We start from the raw sequence: 23,593 nt of genomic DNA on the forward strand, positions 1-23,593 counted from the left end.
TGAGAACTGTCCTAAGAGCCCCAAATTGGATACTCAACATGAAGGGACACAACGCATCTCCAGAGAATTCTGTGACAGTACTTCTAGAGAAACGTGCAAGCAGTAGAGACTGGTGGTAATGAAACAGGAAAAGAGGAAGGTAATGAGGAGCAGTAAGAACAGCACGTAACAAAGAGTGAGGCCATACATTGTTTGGTACCAAGAAAAAAAAAACCTCCACATTGCTCGCTGAACACAACCGCTGCCATTCTATTCCAAATAGTAAAAGACACATTGTAGGGAAAAAAATGCAACAATTAACCATATATTTACAGGCCAAATTACAGATTGACAAGAATCTCTGGCATTTATGAAAGCTTGATCTTGTAACTCCAAAGTTCTTTCAAGATGTCTGTTGTTGCACAATAGAAAAAGGTACGTATGATTTTCCTTATAAAGCATACGCACCACTTCATCTGCATATTACATTTGTCCCATAAAAGAGATGCATATTACCGCAATCATACATAGCACGCACCATCTACATTTGTTTTCCTTACTGTACTGGAAGCATACTCTGTGACCAAAAGGAAAGCTTTACATAAGTCTAGAAGAACAGAAGGTCCCATTTTACTTTGACACTAGCTCCCCCTCCAGACCGGCCTAGTGTCAGAGTAATTACTTTTTATTTTTTTAATTCTGACTCTGCAATGAAATTCAAATGCTCGAGTCCCAGTTTTCTTTATCCCTTTAAATCTCAATGAACAGACTGATCAAAGAACATAAGCGCAAAAATATCTTCTATTATTTCTTACTGTACATAAATTCCAAGGCTGAAAAAAATCATTCGCATCAAAACAGATGTGACAGATAAAGTGGCAAAGCTGTACAGCTACAAAGAGACAGGAGCGGACTGGAAATGCAATTTTCCACACCAATCCTATGAATGGGTAATATGGTAACTTTGTTACACGAGCCACTGTTTGCAGACCGACCATAAACCACAGATGTCAAAACAAAAAGAAGTCACTACGTGGTTTCGTACTACCTTCGCTAATTCACTTAAAATATACATTTGTATTCCAGCAAGAATAACTGATGTTTTTTCTTGTTCTAATATTAGCTAGACATAACATCTTTTAACTTGCTCGGCTAACATGTCTTGGTTTGTTTATAATTTTGTCAATTATAGAAGGAAAAAGAAAGTTCCAACTTGCAGCCAGAACTGCTGCATTTCTGCGCTACCAAGTGTCCTGGCAGCAGCATCACTCAATCGGTCAATCTGCATGATTTGGTATTCCTAGATCATTCCTACATTCCCCTCATTACTGAGCTGCTTCCTCGGAAAATATGAATAATTGATTAAACTTCCAACATTGAAAAATGGTTGTCTCGTTATATTTTGTTGGGAAAAATATGCAAACTTTGCAATATGATGGTTTGCCAGCTTTAGGTACGCACAAACACACGAAACACTAAGGAGCATCATAAAAACATGAGACTAAGCATACCTGTAGTAACCAGAGAAATGGATATTACTGGAAATACTTCAAAGCATAGTCACCAGTTGATAAGTCCTAATAATCAGGCTTCTTTAATACTGGAATTCTAACAGAGGCACCGGTAAAACAGCCCCAGGCAGAAGCATAGCCAATGTTGACCATTCATTTGTTTCTGGATCTCAGACTCTTCTAAAGTTTTTGATAACGTATGCTGGAGAATAACTTGGAACAAAATTTGACTAATGCTATCATACCCAAAAATGCTTCATGCGTAAGCACTCGTTCTGAAGCATTTACTCCATCAGCTTTCAGTTAACGCCTAGAAACCAAGACATCAAAACACTGCATTTTGGCGTGAGGTGTTCGCGTGTGTTTATTTAATGATGTATACACATAAACACTATATATATCACAGACAAAGTCATCAGCATTCTGAACACCTGGCCGCTTCCCCCTCCCACACCCACACAGCGCGTGGACCACAGCACCTGACATCATATTACTGAACGTTACACTATGCGCACACCGTGCGCACAAAAGCTAGCACTGCCCCAAGCAACTTAGGATCTCTCACCAAGGAATGCGTCAGCTGATGGCTATGCCTTGGGGCTCTTTGGTACAACCTGGAGCACAGCACGATGCAGCAAATCGCACCGAGTAACAGCAGCAAACAGCACTGAGTAACAGTGCGAGTGACGAGATGCTCAGCCCAGCCAGCAGCTCTGGAATTGCTCACCGCTCTGCCCTCTCCACACCTATTCTGTCCCCTCAAGTCTGGAGCTGCCGAAAGCAGAGGCTCACAAGCCCGGCCTCCGGAGAACACCGGGGACACCGAGCACACACACGTGCGACAGATCCGAGCAGACATTAAGCACAAACTTGAGAGGAAAAAAAGGCCTTACCACCAGCATAGCCCAAGACCAAAGCAAGTACATGTACTGAAACGCAGTAAAGGTCGCCCGAGGCAGCAGCCGGTATGGCTCCACACCCCGTGAGAGCGAGCGTTTCCTCCAGCTGCCCGCCGGCCCCGAGTTCCGCCTCCATCTCCCAGTCCAGGACAGCGCGTCCCCTCGGGCGGCCGCAGCTCCCGGGACGGCGAAACAGCCCGGCGCCCACGGGCACCCCGCCGCCCCCCGGGCCCGGCCCGGCCCCGCAACCTCCGGTGGTGCCGCGGCCGCCGCTCGCCGCCCCAGCCTCCCCGCCCCGCTCCCCGCCGAGAGGAGGCGGCTCAGGCCCCGGCGTCGCCCCCCAGGTGAGGAGCGGGCGGGGAGCGGCGCGCGGCGGGGGACGGCCCCCTCCCCCCTCCTCGGCGGCGGCGGCGGTTGCCGAGCAGCGCCGGAGTCGCGGCGGCGGCGCCAGGCCCGGGGGAAGGGATGGGGAGCGCGGGCTGGAGCAGCCCGCTCCGGGCTCGGCATCCGCTTCCCCGCCGCCGCGGTTCGCGCGCAGCCCCCCGCATCCCCTTACCCGAGTGCGGCACCGCCGGCGGGGCCCGCGCTGCCGCGGCCGAGGCTGCGGGGCGCGGGGAGACGCCGAGGCGAGGGGAACGGACGCTCGGGAGCGGGGACGGAAGCGGGAACCCGCCGTCGCGTAGCGGAGCCGCCGGCGGACTGAGAGACGGCGCGCGAGACGCTGACAGGGCGCGCGCGCCGAGGGCGGGGAGCGCTCGCGCGAGCAGCTGACAACAAGGAGCGCGCGGGGCGTGCGCCGGGCAGCGCGCGCGGCGAGAGCAACCAACGGCGCTCGCGCGCGCACGCCCCCGCGCGCCCTACTCGGAAGAGCTCCGTCGCAGGAGCGCGCCTGCCGGCGGGAGGCAACCTATGAGAGCGCGAGGCGGCCTCCCGATGCTGCTCGAGCGCTCTCGTCACGCAGCGCCGAGCGCGCGGGGCGCATGCGCCTCTCGGGGGCATCCCTCCCCGAGCCGCCCGCTCCGCGTGCCCCCACCTCAAAGGCCAGGCGCGAGCCAGCGGCCGGCTCCGCTCCCGCCCCGCCGCATCCTCGCGCCGCCGGGTGGAGCCGCGGCCCGCTCCGCTCCCGTGGGGTAGCCCGCCGAGGCCGGCGGCCCCGCGCCCGCAACAGGCGGATCCCAGCCCGCGGGGATACTCCATCTTGCACAAGGAAGGGCAACGACAGCGGTGTCCGGGGGACAAAAAGAAGAGTTAGGGAATTCTGTGCCCCGGCAACCTTCTGGAGAGATCTGGAAAGGCAGAGATAACCAAAATACGTTTTCCTTTGGGTTCTAATTCCTGCCAGCTCCGGAGATCAATTTAGAAATTGAAACAGTAAGCGGGCTGCCAATGGCTCTCAAGTATTGAGCTGCTGCTGCTAGCCACTATTAATGGATGGATATAATTACTATCAATTATATTGCCTGCAGGCTCAGCCAACGACTTGGATTCCAAAACTCACGGGGATAAGGGATTGGCTTACACTGGTAGAGGAATGGGAGTTGTTAGAGAGGTTTCCCGTTTGTGATGCAGACCCGTCAGTGACCGTGCGCTACGGTGGATAAGGAAAAACTAAGTAAAAATGGACCGTCATTAACAACGTTAAAGTTGCCATCCTAGCAGCCCTTTCTAAGTGGGGAAAAGAAGTGCAACAAATCACAAACATATCGCGAATCTAAACACGCAGAGCAAGGCCAAAAGCGCATGCAGCGCAGGCAAGGGAAGGAAGCTGCCTTGGGACGATCCAGAAAGTAACACGCAGCTTTCCAAAGGACGCACTCAACTGCAGATTGCCTTTGCTTGGAGGATCTCACCCTCAGCAGGGCTCTGAAAGGAAACTGCTCAGGAAGACATCTGAAAACTGAGGTTCCCTCTGACGGGTCTTCCCTGTCAGCTGAGAAAATAGAGACGTATAGACAGACATAAGTGGCCAGTAACTCACAGATGACATGGGTACATTCGCCACAAACACTTCTCAGACAGAATGTCCACAGACTGGCAGAAAATCAGGCTAAAATAAATGGGCTCTTTCATTACTATGCTTGCGGTGGTTTCATCTGTACTTACTATGGTGTGAAATTCAATGCATTTCAGATCATTTCTTCATGTAATAATGATACTACTGCTGGTTTATCAGCTTCCAGTTCCACAGTATCCCATGCTATAGGCATATTATCTTAAGCAGTTATTTTTATTTGTATTCTAGTTCTAAGCATGCTGCAGCACCTACAGCCTCACTTTGAGGTGGTGGAATTGGGGACCTGAGCGGTGCTACGCCATGGTGTAATGGAAGAAACAAAATTAGTAGGGAGTCTTACAGAGTGCTAACATCTTATATACGCTCAGTGCAGCAAGTACATGCATTTAGAAGTATGTTTCCCAAGCCAGACTAAAAAGTCAGTAGTTGAATTCTTTTAGCCACAAAATACAAGTCATTTTTACGTGTAGAATCTCATCTGTGAGTCCAACAAATCCGTCTCCAGGTGACACAGGGTCAGAGCCTTAGTTTATGGATGCTCTGTTAACCTTGATTGTCTTCTAATTCCACACGTAAAGTCCCCCTCTTTATTAAGTTAATGGAAAGTGCTGGTGATGGGCATATTTTAAAAAAATTCAACTGTATTTTTTCAGATTCTCTGAGTACTGCGTACCCCCAGGGACAATGAATACCCATTCCTGAAGGCTCTTTTAAGTGCCTTGACTGATGTCAATCAGTGTCATAAAGACAAAAAGTTGTCAGAGCTCCTTTTACTACACAATCTGTCCTTATTCATATCTACCCTTTGCACCGACCATAATTTTTTAATGTGAAATTTTAATGAGAATTGAATGACAATCTTTCCTTAAGCGAATGTCAGTAATGGCTGGATCTGTGATTTTTAAACCTACAGCAAAAGCTTCAAGCACTTCAGCTAACAAGACTGAAAGGATTTTACTTCTGCACAGACCTGATGGAGCCACGTGGCCATTGTCCAATTCACCAAATAGCACCAGAATGTTTTTTAGAGTTGAGAATTCCTAATTATATTCATGGCCTGGGCAAATCTGGTGACTTGGGCCATGGTTGTATAGGTACAATAACCATACACAAGGAGTACGGTGCCTTTATCTATTCAAAGATATCATTCCTATGGTTAATGAAAGTGTCAGTACATAAAAGTCAGTAAGCACTGGCTGTGCCATTGCAAGGAGCTAGGCAAGGGACATCAACAATGCAAATTTAATCTGTTGCCAAACTCAACAAGTCTCTAATAAAATCTGCTGTGCGTGTGCAGGTAAGGATTTCTATACACCATAGAGCCTATTCAAATCTAGAGAGATGTTTCTGATAAGGCTGTCTTTGTAATGAAAAAAAAAATAAAAATAAAAGAATCAGGTGCTTTAGTCCTGACTGCACAAGCTTAAGCCAAGGATATGAATTTGAGATCAAATAATGACTGAAGTGAAATTCAGGACAAAGGGAAATCAAGAGTAATTGACAGCATATATTTCTGAAATTTAAAAGCACTTAAGTTTCCATCACTTATGCACATTCCCAGAAATGTTTCAGTCTTTTTAACTCATGCCTAAATCACACTGAATTGCAAAGATAAAGGACACTGCAGCACACACACATGCAGATTTTTCAACTAACATCAAGATTGTGGCTATTTTCACTGCAGCACCTGGGAAGCTATGTGCCATCCAAGGGATGTAGGAGACCCGTCTCCAGCTAACTATTCTGCCGTATATAGTATATAAACCACAAGCTGATGCAGCATCCAACCCCCTCTGTGTAACCACCTCTGTCAGCATCTCAAAAGTCCCTGATCTCTGTCTAACAGGCAATGACTGCTTTAATATTCCTCCATTTTCCTAGTGCCAACACATTCCCTCACCCCCTAAAAAAGCCCAATGGGGAAACTAAACAGAGAAAATTGTAATTAAGAATTAAATTACTAGTTCAGGAAAAGCTTAAGTAGCTGTGAAGGGAAATTCACACTACAACCTGCTTTTCTCATGCTTATGATTAGGAAACAATTACGTTAAACAATTCTGCACTTTTAAGATAAAGGCTTCTAGGTTTTGTTGCCCCATGTATATTTCGTAGTGCTTCACCTCACGGCCTTAATACATTGCCTGTAACCGATACAAACTCAAAATCTGTTGGCGTCAAGGCAGTAAGAGGGTGGGGGCACTTCTACTCAGCAGGTGGAAGCTCAGCACAGTGAATCTAGTCTCAGTCTGGTGAGACGTCCTGCCACCTTTCTCAGAAGTTACTCCGAGTAGCACCTTAACATGAAATGTAAAGACATCTTAACTTTGTCCGCCCCAAACACACACACACAACAGAACATCCAAAGTCCATATTCAGTGCTCAGAGGATACAGACTTTCTACTTGTGCGAACTGTGTAATGTTATAAGAAGACTTCTAAAACATCTTAACTAAAACTTACATACACGTCAATGAAAGAATACCACCAAATCAGTGTACTTTATTTTCCAGGCAATGCCATCAGGTACAGCCACTCTCTGTAAATGCAGTATGAGATAACAGTTCCTGCTCCGTGGGGAAAAAAAAATGTTGTTTTTTAATTACTGAAAAGCACTGCTGTTGCAAGCTGTGAGTACTTCAGCATAACTTAAGGAAGCACTTGGAGCTCTAGGCCAGCCCAAGACATTTTTCTGTCCCATTTAGAAAAACACTTTCAGTTTCCAGCTTAAAGCAGGTGAAACCATAACAAATATTGCACAAGGAATGTTTGTCTGTATTCAAAGCATTTACATAAAGTGTTTATATAAATCAGTGTAAACTTGTTCTATCTTGACACTTGCAATGCTTCACCTTGAATTCCAACAAGTTTTGACATGGTGTACAACTTTTTTTCTGACTACTCGCTGGTTTTACAGCAAGTAGCACTTAAAGGTCAGAAGGAGTGAAGTACAAACACTATTAAAATGAGCTGGGCAGGTCGCGTAGTCACAAAATCACGTTGCAGATGCTCAGTGAAGATGAGAGGTGCCCGTGGTTATGTGGAAAATACTGCTGGACAGATTCACCAGCACAGCAGCAGTCTGTGTCACAGTAGAACAGCGAAGGTCAGCTCACAATATTGAGCCACAAACAATACAGCCATGTGAACACTGTCACTTGTCACCACAAACGAGCAATTAAACTACAAACTATTCTGAAGTGTTTTGGGTCATCCAAAATTATGCACACTAAGAGCTGCTTAAGGATAAAAGCTCAGCTACACAACCTGCACACTGCTGCACCAGCAGCGTGCACTCTGCCACTTGAAGACTGCCCAACACTTCCCACTTTAAGATCCCATGTCAGTTGCTTGTAGCAGAAATATTTGTTTCATAAATTATCAACCATTTGGACTGGCATTTTCAAAGCTTTACCCCCCCTTTTTTTTTTAAATTACCTTAAGTTTCAGAGTCAGAATTCCAAATCTCTCTGGATTACTGCAGTGAAAAGAATGTAACTTTAGCTTTTCCTCTAAGAATCTACTCACATTTTGTCAAGCTACTTGTATATGGAGCCCAAGAAGTATATCATTCTAAAAAACAGTTTTTTCACAGTAAATACTTAGATGATACTCAGAAGAATCACATAAACAAATTGCTTACTGTGGTATAACCCTGGTAGGCAGTGAAGCACCACACAGCTGCTTGCTCACTGACCTCCAGTGGGATGGGGAAAGAAAATAAGAAGAGCAAAAGCTGGAAAATGCAAGCTTGAGATAAAGATTAGAACACACATATATATATATGAAAGAAAAAAGAAAGAAAAAAAAAAAAAAAGAAAAACATGACCAAGAGAAACAAGTGATGCAAAGCATGAATCTATTGATGACCAACCAGCCCCCAAGCAATGGCAGCTCTGGCAAACTTTTCCCCCATGTTTTTATTGATGAGCACAGGCTCCCTGGGACAGGCTAGCCCTGGGGCCAGCTCTCCCCGCTGCATCCCAGCTGCCTGCTCACCCAGCCTCTCTGCTGGCAGGCCGGAGTGAGAAGCAGAGACCTTGATGCTGCACAAGTACTGCTCAGCAACTACTAAAACATTGCTTGTTATCAACTCTGTTTCTGTCACAAATCTAAAGCTCAACACCATACTGGCTGCTACAAAGGAAACTAATTCTCAAGGATTTCTTGTTCAGCTTTACGATGTAACTGCACGATACTCAAAAGAGTTCTACTGTCTGCATTATTTGCGAAGTACATTAAAGCTGTGTTAACTCTCTCTTCCGGTCACTATTTTCCTCTAAGAAACTGAAGATATACCTGTTCATCAGCAGCACGGCACCAAGATTTCCTAGCTTTACTTGGCTCCTATTTCTGCCTCAGATGGGAGGGGAAAGTGAAATTTATTTTTGAATGGTTACAAATACAACAGTGTTCCTTCTGCGTAGTTTGCTTTTTGTATAGACCGACAAGAAATAAGGAAGCAAATGGACTGTCTGTATTTTTGTCCCCGAAGTACCAAAGGCCGCTCTTTTCCTTTAAGAAGAGCTTGGCCCTTGGGCTTGCTATTCTAGCTAACTTCCAGTAATTTATTCTGGACTTGGCTCTGCACTGGACTGCACACTGTAATTTCTACTTGGCAATTTGCTTCCTTGCTCACACGAAGATCAGTAAGTTTGTGGAAACAAATCCACCATCCCTTATAGGATTTTCAATATTGGAGCTTTAACAATAGCATCATCAGATAATTTCTTGTTATTCGTGTCTGTTGGAGAGCCAGGAGTTATCAGAGAGCTCCATCAGTGTGCAAAGGGGTGTGGTGGCTCCGTTAGTTTCTTTCCGAACAATGGATTTCCTGTGAAGGTAAACTTACACTCCAGAACAGCCTGATCTATTTTATAACCTGAAACAGAAAGGTGGAACACTTTATCTGTGGCTTACAAGCAAAATGCTATCACCTACTCAAATAATGACTCCAGCTGTCCTCCCTCCCAGCACTGCCTTTGCAAATGGTTTATACACACACTCGCAAAGGAGGAGCAGCTGATGCAAGACCTGCCACAGAAAGACGGTCCAAAGGACTGACCCAGCAGCTCATGTGAAACTCTGCGGAGTTCTGGACATAAATACATCTGTGAACCAAAACCAGTCAGGACAAACACTCTTAATTGAATTAAACTTTCATTAAGCTTGATTATTTTATTTTGCTTTTGACAAAGGCCTTTGCATTTATTATTACATCTGTGGCTAAAACTGAAATAGTTTCTAAATTTCCCATGGGTAGCTCATTGTTGTTTCACCCACCAGTGCCTGGCACAAGGGGGAAAACGGTGAGAAAAGCAAGCCAAATCAATTTATCAGTAGTGCTAACTTATCAGCCCTTTCTCAAATCACATGCCCCACAGTGTAACTCGAATGACCAGTTTTTCCTTCCATTAGCAAGTACATTAAGGGAAAGTGATCTCCCTGCCAGCAAGTGTCAGATGCACCAGATACTGTATCCTATCTGGACATTAAAGTTATATGCAGGGCCTCCGGCTGGATTTCGGTTTGGTTTCTAGCAACATCAGCACAAAGGAACGACCGTGGCTAACAAACAAGTATAAAGTACAACTTTTTATCTCCTGAAGTAAAACAATCTTCCCACAACCATAAATTATCTACCAGTAAAGAAATTCAGCCTTGACTCCTAGCAGCAGAAAGTAGAAGAGGCCCTTCTCCTGCAGCCAGCCTCCTCTGCTGCAGCCCTGGTCATGGACAACACCAGCTCTGTCCTCCCCACATCCTGCTGGAAAGGGGCATTCCCAGCACCAACAGAATTCCAGGTAACTGAGCCAAAACATCCACTTGCAGCTCTGGGAATGGGTCTTGCTGCAGCGACAGATGCATCCAGGACCTTGCTCTTAGTTAATAAATTCCATTATCACTGGAAAAAAAATCCAGCTGGTTCAAAGCACACTAAGGTCTATGCAGAGAAGGAAGGACAGTTGTGAGCGCGCTACTCTGTCATCTGCAGTGGCTCTAAGCCAGATGTCAAGGCTGTTCAAAGCTGTATTTATAACCTGCAGCACTCCCACTTGTAGAAGCTCCAGTCGTGTCCCACTGCAACCACGGAACTACAAACAACATTCGCTAGCAATGGTAAGAATTGCTTCCACCCAAGAGGAGTTGTTACACTTCTACCAACTTTCAGAACTGGCTGCTTCTTCAATTTCTCTGAATTCTTTTGATAATCGATTACTTCTAACTTAAAATAAAATAAAATAAAATAAGATTCACTATCATTAGAAAAGCCAAATTATTCAGACTGCCCTATAGTTTGGAAAAATATTATGTTGCACAGTTTGAGGGACTGAAAGTAACTTTCATCACAAGTTTTTTACATTAATCCAAGTGATGACTTCAGAGCATCTCTGACAATCCACTGGGATTTGTTTCAATTTTGGCTATCTATAACTATTGCTTTTGAAAAGTCTGATAGCTGTTCTTAGACCGAGTATTTAACTTCTTTGTATTTTACTGCTTACTTGGTCTTTCTCTTCTGCCAGGCTTGCTGCAAAGCCTTTAGCAACACCAAAAGCAGTGTTTAGAAGCTGGTTACGATCAAATTCACCTTATCTAAAGTGGTGGCACAATAATTTTTGTTATTTTTGTTTATGCAGGAGACCTAGGGAAAAGCAGTTGACTGATGTGTGAGATGAGCCACAACAGCACGTAGTTCGTAAGTGAGGATTTCAATTTTTTAAGGACTCAGAATGGGTGAGCCTCGTCTAATGATCTTCTTTTCCTTTGCAGGTGGTAGATAGACCAGAGAGAGCAACAGATACAATCTGTCTAGTCTTACATTGGCAAACACGAACAAAAATTTATTACCAAACTCCACCTAACTGAATTTACCTTTTTACAGTGTGGCCACAGAACAGCTGGTAGGTGGCAACGTATTTGACACTAACTTCCATCATGGTTACTACAGCCAAGCACTCGTTGGCATTCCACACAGTATGTGTTTATACCACATTCAAGTGAGACCTGCTATCTGTTTGAACTAAGAGCTGCCTCCGGGGAAGGGTGGGAATGCAGCTCAGCTCCTCTATCGCTGGAGACATCAAGGATGAAAAGTTTATATAATCTTTTACAAACATATTTTCAAGTAAATTATTATTTCCTTTTGATGTTTCTATTTCCTGTTGATCCTGCTGCCAAGTTCATATGTGACAATGAAAACAGGAGTGCCATGTGAGAGAACTGTGAGACTTCTGTGAGAGAAGTCAAAAGGGTGCTATAGCAAATCAGAACAACTGCATTTATATAGCAGGTTTTAATCATTTGATTATTTCTCTACAGTCACTCCATAAAGGATAGGCACTCCATAAAGGATAGGCACCATTCTGGAAGACTTCAAACCTGTAACAATAACTATAAGCTTTATTTTTTTATATACCTGCATAACATAAAACTATTCACGGATAAAATAATGTAACTTCATAATTAAATAATAAGTCGTAGTGTTATCACGTACATATGTGTATATTTACGCATACTACAAATGTATCAACAACACAGTCAAAGGATGTGGAGGCATAAGCAACTGGAGGAATAGGCTCAGAAGCTGAATGGCAGCATCTCTTGGAAAGAGAGCAGTGTGCTACTGGTACCAATGGAACACCCTCTATGTCCAGGAAGAGCCACTGCTCCCATCTGAACAAAGGATGCCAGCCATGTCCCACCTGCTCTTGGCTTTCCTGAGGCCTGCGTGGCAGCCAGTGGTGCATCTCACACTTATCATCAACACAACAATCGCAACACACAGGAAACCTTTGGCCATTTCACCACTTGAAATGGGAGAAGGGGGTGTCACAAACAGGCAATGGTTACACAGTTCTAAGAATTCTCAACTAGAACATAAGCATATAAAAGAACATTTCAAAACTCTCTCATTACAGCTGCGCCTATTTCAAAATGCCAGCTCACAGAAACACAACAGCTGAAGGATCACTGCTGGGTACTGAAGAGAAACCTTTATGCTATTTTGTTACTCAAAACTTAAGTCTCCTTCCTACTAAATAAATAAATAAATACAAATACATGAAGTGGCTTTTGCTGTCTTTGTGGAATAGTGAAACACTGTCTTTTGGCAGGACCAGCTGCCCCACTCAGCAGGTGAGCCTATTGGTCCCCCCTGCTCTGTAGAGCTGTTCAGGACTTCCTCTCCTGACACTTTTTTTCCTGTTCACTCTTCTCCTTCTTATTATGTCCAGAGTTTTCATTACTTTTTTTTTCTTTTTTTTTTTTTTTTTTTTTTTTCCTGCTGTGGAAATTTTGTGCAAAGTAAATGGTAAAATTGAGCTCTATTGCTGTGAAGGGCAAGCACACAAGGCTACACTACAGAAGGGTAGCTCTGCAGGACAGCCCACGTCTTCAGTAGGCAGCTGCACAGAAAGTGACACATCTGAAACATACTAACCCGGCAGGGCAAGTTCTGTGTTAAAATGTATCATACACACGGATGAATACAGCTACTGCAGAGGAACTGGTATCAAGAGGACTTGTTTCTCCTACCAGCGTGAAAGTGAAAACTTTGATGAGCTTTATTAGTCTCTTCATCCCCCCTTTTCCCACTCTCATCTGCAGACTGGTGAGATGACAACTGTCTCATGGGAAATGAGCCAGAATTTGAGAAAAGCTCAGAGATTAAAGAACAGCAATGGGATGTGATCAGTAGTGACGCTTCGTGGTCTTCATAAATAATAATGGATACTGGATATTTGTCAGAAATTACTGCAAACTTTTATTTCTCTGTTGGCATGAAAACTTGTTCTTTGATTGGTATCTTGGGAGGGTTTTAATTGTATTGAAGCTTTTTGTTTGAGGAGTTCAAACCTTCAGCGAACACAAGTGAGCTGCTTCTTTATCTGAAAACTTCACTCCCTTTCCCAACACGCACTATTCCTGGGGACTTTCCCTGGCTATTAACAGATGCATTGGTTCAAATTCATTTCAGTAGGTTTCATATTGTCCAGCAACACCGACTGTCTTCAATTCTTACTGAGATCTACACTACCCAGGCTGTAACTTCAGGTTTTTTTGAATGCGAGGCATGTTTATTCAGCTGTAAAATGCAGATGTTTCTTATTTAATAAACCCCATACAGTGCTCAGTAAATGACACTTGTATATTACTTTGGAAAATGCTCTGGGATCCTATAGGGTGTACACTTAAAGTATTACCTCTTACACAAATGGCATTGAGTAAAAGGACCTCAGGTACTACTGAGTTGATTTAGAAGTCAAAATAAAATAAAAAGCTTCCAAAAATGCTGCCGTGTGCCCATGGAGGGAAAACTGCCTGGCTACAGGCCTTCTTAAGGGAAACAGTTGAAGCACAGACACAGAACAACATGAGTGGAGCCCCAGTGCTCATATGGGTGTGCACAGTGCTGAGCTCCCTGCAGCAGTCTTCCCTGCCTCACCATCCTCTGTATGGCCTGCAGCTCAGTGCAGCCACCCAGTGCTCCTCATGCTTGCTGAGAACTGTGCAGAGGGCCCTGCAGCTTCCTGTGAAGCTGAGGCTAACAGCTTATTGTACAGAAACATGCTTGTTCTGCTTCTGCGGCAAGAATATATTTTCATATTTCTCAGTGCACAAGATTTGCACAGCAGGTACTTCAAGAAGAGCCTAAGGAGATTCTGCCACCAGCAGTTAACAAATAACTGCCTCTACAGCAAGCATCTCCCTTTCATCTTCTGCAATTATGGACATCTAATTACTGAACTACGAGAGTCTATAGCCCTGATCAGCCCTCAATTTCCTTGATTACACAAAATCTGGTTGAAAATGGATGTCTGAATTAACAGAAACTGTAACATATCAGATGGGTCTTAAGTCTGCCCTCTTCTGCGCAGAGGTTACCAAGCCAAAAAGAAGCCAGATTTCTCTTTCAAAAAGGCACAGCACTTGACTCCAGAGACAACCACAGATCATAACATTTCCTACTATTTTAGATGTTAAATACAGTTTGGCATATGACAGGCTTGAACTTAGAATATGAGTTGCTTCCTGCTAAACGTTATCTTGCTCCGAATTTGCAAACAAACTCTTTATCAGGTGACTGCCATGAATGACTCATCAAACCACTGAAAAATAGCACAGGTGTAGATCAGAGTTAATATTTATATGCTGAAAGCACGCAATAAGACCGTGACCAGCTCTGCAAAGCAAAGTACCTCCAACTCCATGCTCCAACTGCTGTTTAGCTAGCTGGTGCCTGCATCGTTGCAACACTGGCTGCAACGCTGTTACTTCCTGGAGCTCCAGCTGGCAGCTCTCAGGCAAGAAAGAACAAGCCTCGCCTTGGTGAAACGTTGCCCAGCACAGAAGCAGTTTGCTTGGCTTAGTTTTGCCTTACTGTAGCTTCCTGGAGGAAGAATTTGCATGTTGCTTTTTAATAGCAGGGAGAAAAGCAGGCTATACCTCCATCTTTTCATGCTTCTTCCAGACTCCTTGTCTTAACCATTCTGTTGACTTCACTTTGTCCATTTCTCAGTCTTTGTTTCAGTTCCTATTCACTATGAATGCTACTGAATGCTCCTCCTGAATGCATCCAATTTACAGGACTTACAATTTATAGAGGTTACATGTCCAACTTACTGACTGCTGCGACTGCTGCGACAGGTATAGAGGGACATACAGGAGATAAACCTGTTCGTGTAATACAAGTTGTAGGATTGACTGTTAAAAAGGCTATTAAATACTTTATATTATCAAAGGGCAAAGGGCTCTAATTCAGCAGTAAGTCTGAAAGGTGACAGAAATGATCTCCACTTGGAGTAGGACTGAAGTGACTTAGGACTCTCTAGTCTGGAGGTGTTTCTCATGTGATAGGTGGTGTCTTGTGCAATTCCTTGCCACAGCAATGCTGAAGATAATAAAGCCTCTGTGGGCTCAAGGAGAAGTCTTCTAAGGGTTACTACATCCCTCAAAACCACATCCAGCCTATGAACTGCCAGAGCTGCAAACGGTTGGAGTGTTCAGATATATTAAGAGGAATTATCTTAGAAGCTTTCCTCCTTCTTCTTTAGGATCCATAAAAGTTCTTTTGCAAAAGAAAAGCACCTGTAATTCACTTCTGAGTAAACAGAGCCTGAGCGTGACCTCTTCCTCTCTGTACCATGTTACACTTAAGCACCTACCCCTGCCCAGATTAGAACACCACATCACAAGCGAATAAGCCTGGTTTCCAATTTGTTGCTAAATCTCAGGACAGCCCTCACAGCCACGGCATGGCAAAACTTGGAGATGCAAATTTTTCAATCAAATAAAATATCTTCAGTAGCCGGTCTGAAATACAAGCAAATATAAGGAGTCTATAAACTTCACAGTCTGGATATCTGCTCAATTTCTGTGTAACCCAAAGAGTTATAATGCTTCACATGGTACATGGAGAACATGACACTTCAGTATTAAAAGGTATCATCATTCAGAGTTGGTTAAATTATTTATGACTGAGTTACACAACTGCACAAACACTGACAGAACTTCTGTGATGGTATGGTATCAAATCATCTTCATGTGCTGCCAGGAGAAAAATGTGAAGAGAAATAAATAATCATGCTAGTAATTTTTTGTTTGTTTGTTTGTTTGTTTTAAAAATGCACTTGAATTGATTCTTCAAATTGCCAAAGGAGACAGATGGACTTGTCCACAAGAGGTAATCAGAGCACAGGGAAGCAGGAGATAAATTCAAAGCATGCTAGCCAGCCTCCAAGAGCTATTTTGGTCTACTTCCACATGGAGGGAAAAACTGGTATCGTGGGATCTAATGCCTAACAGCTTAAGCTTAGTTATAAGTAAATGCCAGACTCTGTGAGAAAAGCCATGATCGCTCCTTTCCCGCTGCTAAAGGATTTAGTGCCTAAAAACCATCTTTAATTGCATAAAATCTATCCATCTTTATGTGCAGTGAAGACTGTATTTGCCTATATGTGGCACTAGGCAGAGTTAATTTTAAGATGCAAGTCCACACATAAGGAAGCAGCACTTTTCTTTTAAATATATATGCAGCTATGGATAATAAAGTTCAGGGGGCTGTGCTGGGTTTAACTGGAAGGACTCATGTCTCTTTAGAAGACACAGAGCTTGTTTTCCACAAGTGGCTCTTGCAAACACTGCAGTCTATGAACAAACACAGCAGTTCCCTGATTAGTAACCAGGGGAAGAAGAGTAACGAGAATTTCTAGCCACAGCACCATGCCGGATTTGCATCAATAGGAAGATGTGGAAAGACCTGATCCACAAAGTCGGCCTTTGTGGGCAAACTTGCCTCTGCAACATGATGAGCTTCAGGAGAGCTGCGTACTCAGGATCTGCCTTCTAACAGTTTTATGGGATTGAGAGTTTTCTTTCAGTTCAATAATATCACTCTACATAAAAACGTATCACAAACTCCATTTTGTCTCTTGCAGGTATCAGCAAAAAAGTACCTCCTTTTAAAACAGCTGGATCAGCTCAAAATGGAAATTATATAAGATGTTGTGATAACACCAAAGTAGTTTCAGTGGTCTACCTGGTCCCCATACAGCCCTGTGTTCCTGAACAGTCCAGACACAAGCAAGAATAAAGCAAAATGTGAATTAGAATCTTTTTCTTTCTCCCAGTACCAGCCAACATAGATACCAATCTTATTTATAATCATACAAAAATTAAAGGCACTTCAATCATTGTACCTGCCAGTTACTGTCCATTTGCGGGTTAGCTGTCAAGTGCAATCGGTTTTACAAGACAGATTTTGTTAAAAGCCTGTGTGCAAACCAGCACTAAGATGTAGTTTTATATTGTTTTAGTAGGCTTGGGTAACCTCTGTTCTCGCTCAGACTGTCAAGTAAAAAAGAAGCTGGCAGGGATGCCAAAACTATAAACCTGAATTTTTATATACTTTTAGCAATTTGGAGTTGTAAATTAGGTATAGACACTTCATCTTATTATGGCCCCTTGTAGGACAGTGGACCGGAGAACCCTTGCTGTGAAACAAGTGTGAGACGTGCAGAGATGAGGGCAAAACGCTACGGCTTAAATACTGCTATGTGTCATTGAATTCACCACACTCATCAGCACCATTCATCAACCTGGGTTACCTGCAGTATGCAGTGATAGTAGCAGAGATTATTCTCCCTGTGATCTCTTAATACATATTAACATAATAGTATGGCAAAGAAGGACAGAAGACAAAGCAGGACTCATAAAAAAATATAGATTGCAATCAAAAGGAGAAAATGATGATTCTGATCACACTTTTGGGTCACAAACAGGAGAGATGAAATGCACACAAGGCAGAACTCCACTGGAAGGGACAGAGCTGACTGAAGAAGAAAAAGCCTAACATAATAACATAAAATCGGGCCCCTGGACTGTGTTAGTTCATGCAGTTGGAAGTCCTGGAAAAGATTCAGTACGTCAAGTTTTCTTGAACGTACACAATGAAACAATGAGCAATTTTGTATAAATAATTTCTGGCTTCCTCTAGCATGCATGTTAATTATTGCAAGTGTTTTTAATTAATCATTCCAAATTTTAAATCTGGAAAACATGCTTTATGCAATAATCATGGAGTTCTACAGAAGCTTAAGCTTTCAGCTACTGTACGTTCAACATTAAAAAGGTTGTGTTCCATTTTAATTTACTGTTCAGGGTTTTGCTATAATTTTGTGCAAACAGGCAATGAGGGACCACTAAAACGCAACTAGTCCTGCTGGCACGACTCCGCAATGAATTTAACATAAAGGTCTGTTCCTCTAATGCTAATTTAGCGAGGTTATAAGCTGAAAGCAGAAACAGATTTTAATGAGATAATGGCTGAGTTTTAAGCTGCTTTTATTTTCTGCTACTGGAGATCCAGGGGAAAATATTCCACTGAAGCGATCTCGTTTCACTTGAACTCCTGGAGATTTTATTGAATAAAATCTCCCATATTTAAAATGATATGTGAGCAAATTGGAATCAGCAACATACTTAACTGAAAAAAAGGAAAATAAATCAAGTGAGAGAAGGTTTGGCACTTAATCCACGGGAAATGGAGTTTCGGAGAAACAGAATTTCAAAGAATAGAGTTTGTTTGCTATAATGTGTTCTTGCTAAAACAATCCAGAGAGAAAGAACGAATATTGTGATAATTTAGGTACAATGTCAATGCTATGAAGACAATATAAAGCAATTTATGCTTTTCTCCCAGTAGTTGATTTGTGCTGTCTACAGTATTCAGCAGACTTCACTTGAAACGTTTTATTTTGGAGGTTTTAGTTGACAAAATAGGTTGGCCTTTCTTAGACACTACGTTTAAATGTGCCCATAATTGCACTCCCTTTCCTATGAATGCTTCATACAGTTAATGTTTCTTGTAACTGAAGTAGGCATTTCTTAACTACTTGCCTATACAGTCTCTATAAAAATGGTGGCCTGATGAAGTTCTCTAGACTTCACTGGAAGTATATAACCTTTATGGTTAGCCTCAACTGCATCCTGCTTCCATAAGCTATTTTATCACAAACTGGTAATTTCATAATTCCTTACAAGCAACATATAAGAAGCAATAGTAATTCAACAGCAAATACTTTTTGGACCAAAACACTGAAGTTTGATGGCAATTACATAAATGGCAGTACACTACAAGGCAGCTAGCTAAAGTACAAATTGCTGTCTCCACAACAGATTTTGACAGATACATTAAACAACATTTTTTGAGAAGCTTTCTTTTTCTAGCAGAAGCATGACTTAACGACTAAAATCCAGGTAACAAAAATGCTATTTCAAACTCTCCACCTACTGTTCAGAACTAAGGTTATCGTCTATGTAGTGTGATGGGCTCATTTACCTCCGGTACCCAGGTAAGATGCAATTTCCTCACTCCTGTTTGCCTGATTTCTTTCTGCTCATCCTTTAGGTCTGAAACTGTCATCTCTACCTACTGTCACTCAGCATCTTTAGCTGGTCATGGAAACAAAGATCTCTGTTGTAGCAATATATCTGCAATACTTCACTGACAGAAAACGGCTAACAAAATTTTCTGTGGAAATTGCTGGGAGCAAAATCAAATTCTCATTTAGTACAGTACTTTAATTTCACTCCTATGCAGGCAGCTTTGTGTGGTCCCTGGGATTTATGAAATTCAGTGATTGAATGCTCTGCTAGAGAGACGGCTGTACATGCTCCTGGATTGAAAATGAGAGGCATCCCTCATAATCAGGCCTGGTAAAGAGCACTTTTGTCCTCTGCTGCCTCTCATTATGTCACTCAATTATAAAGACTTCTCTCCTTGATTTCTTGCATCAGATATATTTTTATTTGGGGATGTAAGAAATCCTCTCTGCAAGTATGTGATTTAGGATCTTACCTCTGAAATGCTGATTTTAATTCATTGTTGGTATTTCTGAAACAATTTGGTTGAATGTCTAGGATGAAAGAACAATTTATCCTGCTTTTTTTTTCATTTCTGTTCTTGTTTTTTTTTTTTTCTAGTACTTCCATGCCAAGTGTTGACAATCTTATAATCACACAGTCTCAATGTCATCGTCAGCTAACCTTTTTTTAAAATATTAGCTAATAATGAAAAGTCATTTGGAGTAAAATAAGCAAAATAGGATTTGTTTGAATGTAAGTCACAGAGCCTTCTCACTGTATAAACTTCAGAGCAGAAAAATTTTACACAGCCCAGAAATTGATATTAATCTCAACCTGTAACCAGTGAAAAATCTCTTCTATGAGTGACATAAATGTGACCATTTATATGAAAATGTATCACAGCTGATAAAAGGGCAGCTGAACTTTCATTGTGGCTATGAATTAATTTTATGAACTTCCATAGAGACTTTATTCTTCCCTTCCTTTCCTTTCTTATCTTTTTTTTTTTTTTTTCTCTAGAAAATACTCTTTAAAAAGTCCTCCTGCGTTTATAAGGCAACCTTCTGAATTACAAAAGTCCAGATTATAAGGAGAGCACTCAGGGTGGATGGCAGTCACCAGCAGCTACAAAGCTAAAAAGCTGAAATTCAGGAGAAGAGTGCTCTGACAGAAAACAAGAGAAAAGGAAGCAATACAAAGGGAGAAGACATAGCATAATGGAGAACTCAGAGACATCAAAAGTGCTACTTTGAAGAAGATGAAGTGGAGATGCAGAAAGAATGGGTTTACAAATGGACATCAAATGACAAACCTGAGTGACTAAGAATTGGTATCACACCTTTTGATTAAAGAAGTCCACCAAGACAAAAGGGAATTTCAAACAGGGAAGAAAGACAAACCCCAAAGTTAAATAATGAAACAATGGGCAATAAATCACCTGAACGAGTGAGATATTTGGAGTTCTGTGAGCAACAGAGTCCCCAGTGTCTGGTCTCTTGCAGATGTGTCTTGTGATGTGATTTGCTGTTATTCGCAAAAATCTGAACTATGGCTGAAGTTCCTCTTGCTGTTGAGTATTAATAATAATTAATAATTGTGCATTCACTGGATGCAGCAAGTGCTGCAACCTTTCCATCACAAACGGCAAGCACAGATCTTTCTTCTTCACCTAGACATCAGCATCCATGAAATCTGCAGGAAGTTGGTATTCTTTAAAACCTTCACTCATCACTGAGATTGCAGCTTACCAATGAGTTTGAAAATGGGTCATTAAACTTAGATGCTCACATAAACATACACACAGCTGAATCAAATAAGCCTTAAGAAATAAGACAAATTGGGTGGAACAAATTCCAGAGGAGGAAGAGCTGTGGTTATTGAGTGGAAAGGAGATGAATGAGGCAAGACAAAGAGAAAGCCGACTTTGCCGTGGCTTCAGGACAAATAGAGAAAGAGAAGATAAGATATATTGGGACAGCATCTAGTGGAAAGATGACAGGGAATAAGGCAAAAGAGAGCAGTTTATTGAAAAGCTAGAGAGGAATGAATGGACAGGACAATAAAAGGCTGTGGCTTCTAGAGGAATATGAGAAAGATGGGGAAGAGAAAACTGCGACTCCCCAACAATAGCCATGAGCTCAGTAAACTCAAGAGGAGACAAGGTAAGAAGAGCATACGCAGTTTCTGCAGCAGTGGGAGATACAGCAGTGCTATATGACTGAAGGGACAGAAGGCAGCAGGGCACAGGTGGCCAGAGATGTGGATGTAGGGAAAGGATAAGCTGACAAAAAGATGAATCACGTGAAGAAAATGGAGTAGTAGGCATTAGATCGGTTCTGCCTTGCAACTGTGTGCCAAGGGATGAGGAGGAAGGCTGGAAGGGGCCGGCAGGCCTGCTCAGCTATTCTGGGCTGAGGACACTGCCAAAGGGGCAGGTGGAGCATAACTGGTAAATGCTTTGTTCATGAGAGAAATATTGAATTATGCCCGGTAATTACACGGCCAGAGAACTAAAGATAATTATGTGTCTGCACACCAGTGACTCTGGGAGTATCAATTAATCACTGCACCAGTCCAAGCCGGTTGTGAACTCCCCAGTAAGACCTGGCTCTGTCAGAGCAGGCTGCTACACTGGGATCAGCATCTTGGACAAGCCACGGGGCAGGAGGCCAGGGTCCTCTGGGCACATGGCCCTGCAGGCCCGGGAGCCAGCTGGCGCAGGGGCACAGCAGCTCAAAACAGAGGGCGACCCGGAGGGCAGACCTGTCCCATCAACGCAGGCCTCGGAAGGGGAGCAGGCACAGAACAAAATTAACATGACTGTAAAAGCCACAGCTGCTGTTCAGGAGGCAGCATCGCTGAGCATGACGAGAACCACACCAATGTCAGCCAGCAGTTGTCAGAGACTGCAAAAATTGCAATCTTCTTCATTGCAGAAATCCCATGTGTTGGTATTTGCAGACTCTTTTCAACAGAGATTCTAGCTTAAAGAAAACGCTAGAAAATGGTGCCTCTCCCAGTCAGAACATAACCAGAAGTTTTCCTAATACTGATAATTCTAAGATTTGGCCAATTTTGCTTGTCACACTAATTTGCTGCTTGCGGGATCATAGCTTTTTCCAGTCATGTTGAATTGTTGAAATGTTTTGGTACTTGGCAGTTTATGTATCATCCTCCCACACGTCATTAATTTGACAATGGACATTAAATCTTTCTGCCATGACTGCAGTCTTCTGAAATGAAGTACAGGCAGAGGGTAAAAGAACCTCTGCCTGACTCCAAGCCACATCAGAAAAAGTGCAGAACAGACACAACTGCCAACCCAGCCAATAAGCTACAAATACTCACGACTGATGTTCAGTAAATGAGTATTTTTCCTCAGTTCACGATAAGTGTTGATAATTTCAACCTACAACTTCCTGTGCCTCTATTCCATCATCTACAAACAAGGAACAGGCTTCTATGCTGCAAGAGGCAATGCTTCATTAAAAAACAAACATTCTGAACATGCAGAAGACACCATGGAATTAAAAAAGTGTCATTTTTCTTCTAAAAGTTTGCTTCAATTAAATTGTCCGCTCTCTCCTCATTTATAGTATCCGATTGCTCTACTTTCTATCCTGACATGTCTCTGCATCCTGAGGTCACTGGAATGTCCAGTCATTGACACAAACAGACGTTAGCAACAGTGACGTGACAGGAGGATAAAAAGCAGATTTGCTTCTGTCAGCCACTGCTGAAACACAGATGTTGAAAACTGTTTAAGATCGTAGGAATGGTTTCTCATGACAAGCGGGCAGGAGCTCCACTCCATGTTTCTCATCTGAAGGAGGTTAGCTGCTCTTAGCACAATCTTTCCTTGCTGTTGTCTTTACAGTGCTCTCAGTATCTTTGTAATATAGACCAAGCCTAAAATTCTTACCATGTCACATGTTGTAGTTTAGAAATAAATGTTGCTTTGAAGAGAAAAATGGCCCTCTATTTTTAGAACAGAAGCACAAAACGGAAAGTATAGAAAAATATTCAACTCTTCAACTGTGAGTACTATGTAACTGTAAGCTTATTTTTATTAATGCCATCACATTTTAGGTATCTGTATGATACAACCATTCTCATGGATACATTCTCTCTGAATTATTTATGTATATGGCACTCTACATAGATGAGCTTTGAATGAAGGTACTTATAGCAAGTTCCTTGGATATGACAAAATAGAAATAATGTCCGAGCATACAGTCCCTTGCTCAGAAAGAGTCATCTGAAAGTGATAAGTGTACTGAGATTACTGCTTGTGCTTTCTCTCATGGGTCTCATGATTAATTCGAG

General features: G+C 42.7%; 1 protein-coding gene across 24 annotated transcripts in view; it reads right to left on the reverse strand.

The window, feature by feature from the left end:
- FUT8 (fucosyltransferase 8) overlaps window positions 1-23,593 on the reverse strand; it is a 131,594-nt gene that overhangs the window by 79,843 nt on the left and 28,158 nt on the right. For 14 of the 24 annotated variants that reach the window (NM_001398163.1, NM_001398151.1, NM_001398153.1 and 11 more), the window contains exon 1: window positions 2,946-3,135. The exons of 8 other annotated variants lie outside the window; for them this stretch is intronic. The gene's annotated coding sequence lies outside the window, so the exon portion shown is untranslated. Of the gene's footprint in view, window positions 1-2,383; window positions 2,674-2,945; window positions 3,136-23,593 lie in introns of those variants that run through there. 2 more of the 24 variants (XM_040700909.2, XM_046941670.1) reach the window with 1 other exon arrangement.

This window comes from Gallus gallus, chromosome 5, assembly GCF_016699485.2.
Source record: "Gallus gallus isolate bGalGal1 chromosome 5, bGalGal1.mat.broiler.GRCg7b, whole genome shotgun sequence".
Taxonomy (NCBI): domain Eukaryota; kingdom Metazoa; phylum Chordata; class Aves; order Galliformes; family Phasianidae; genus Gallus; species Gallus gallus.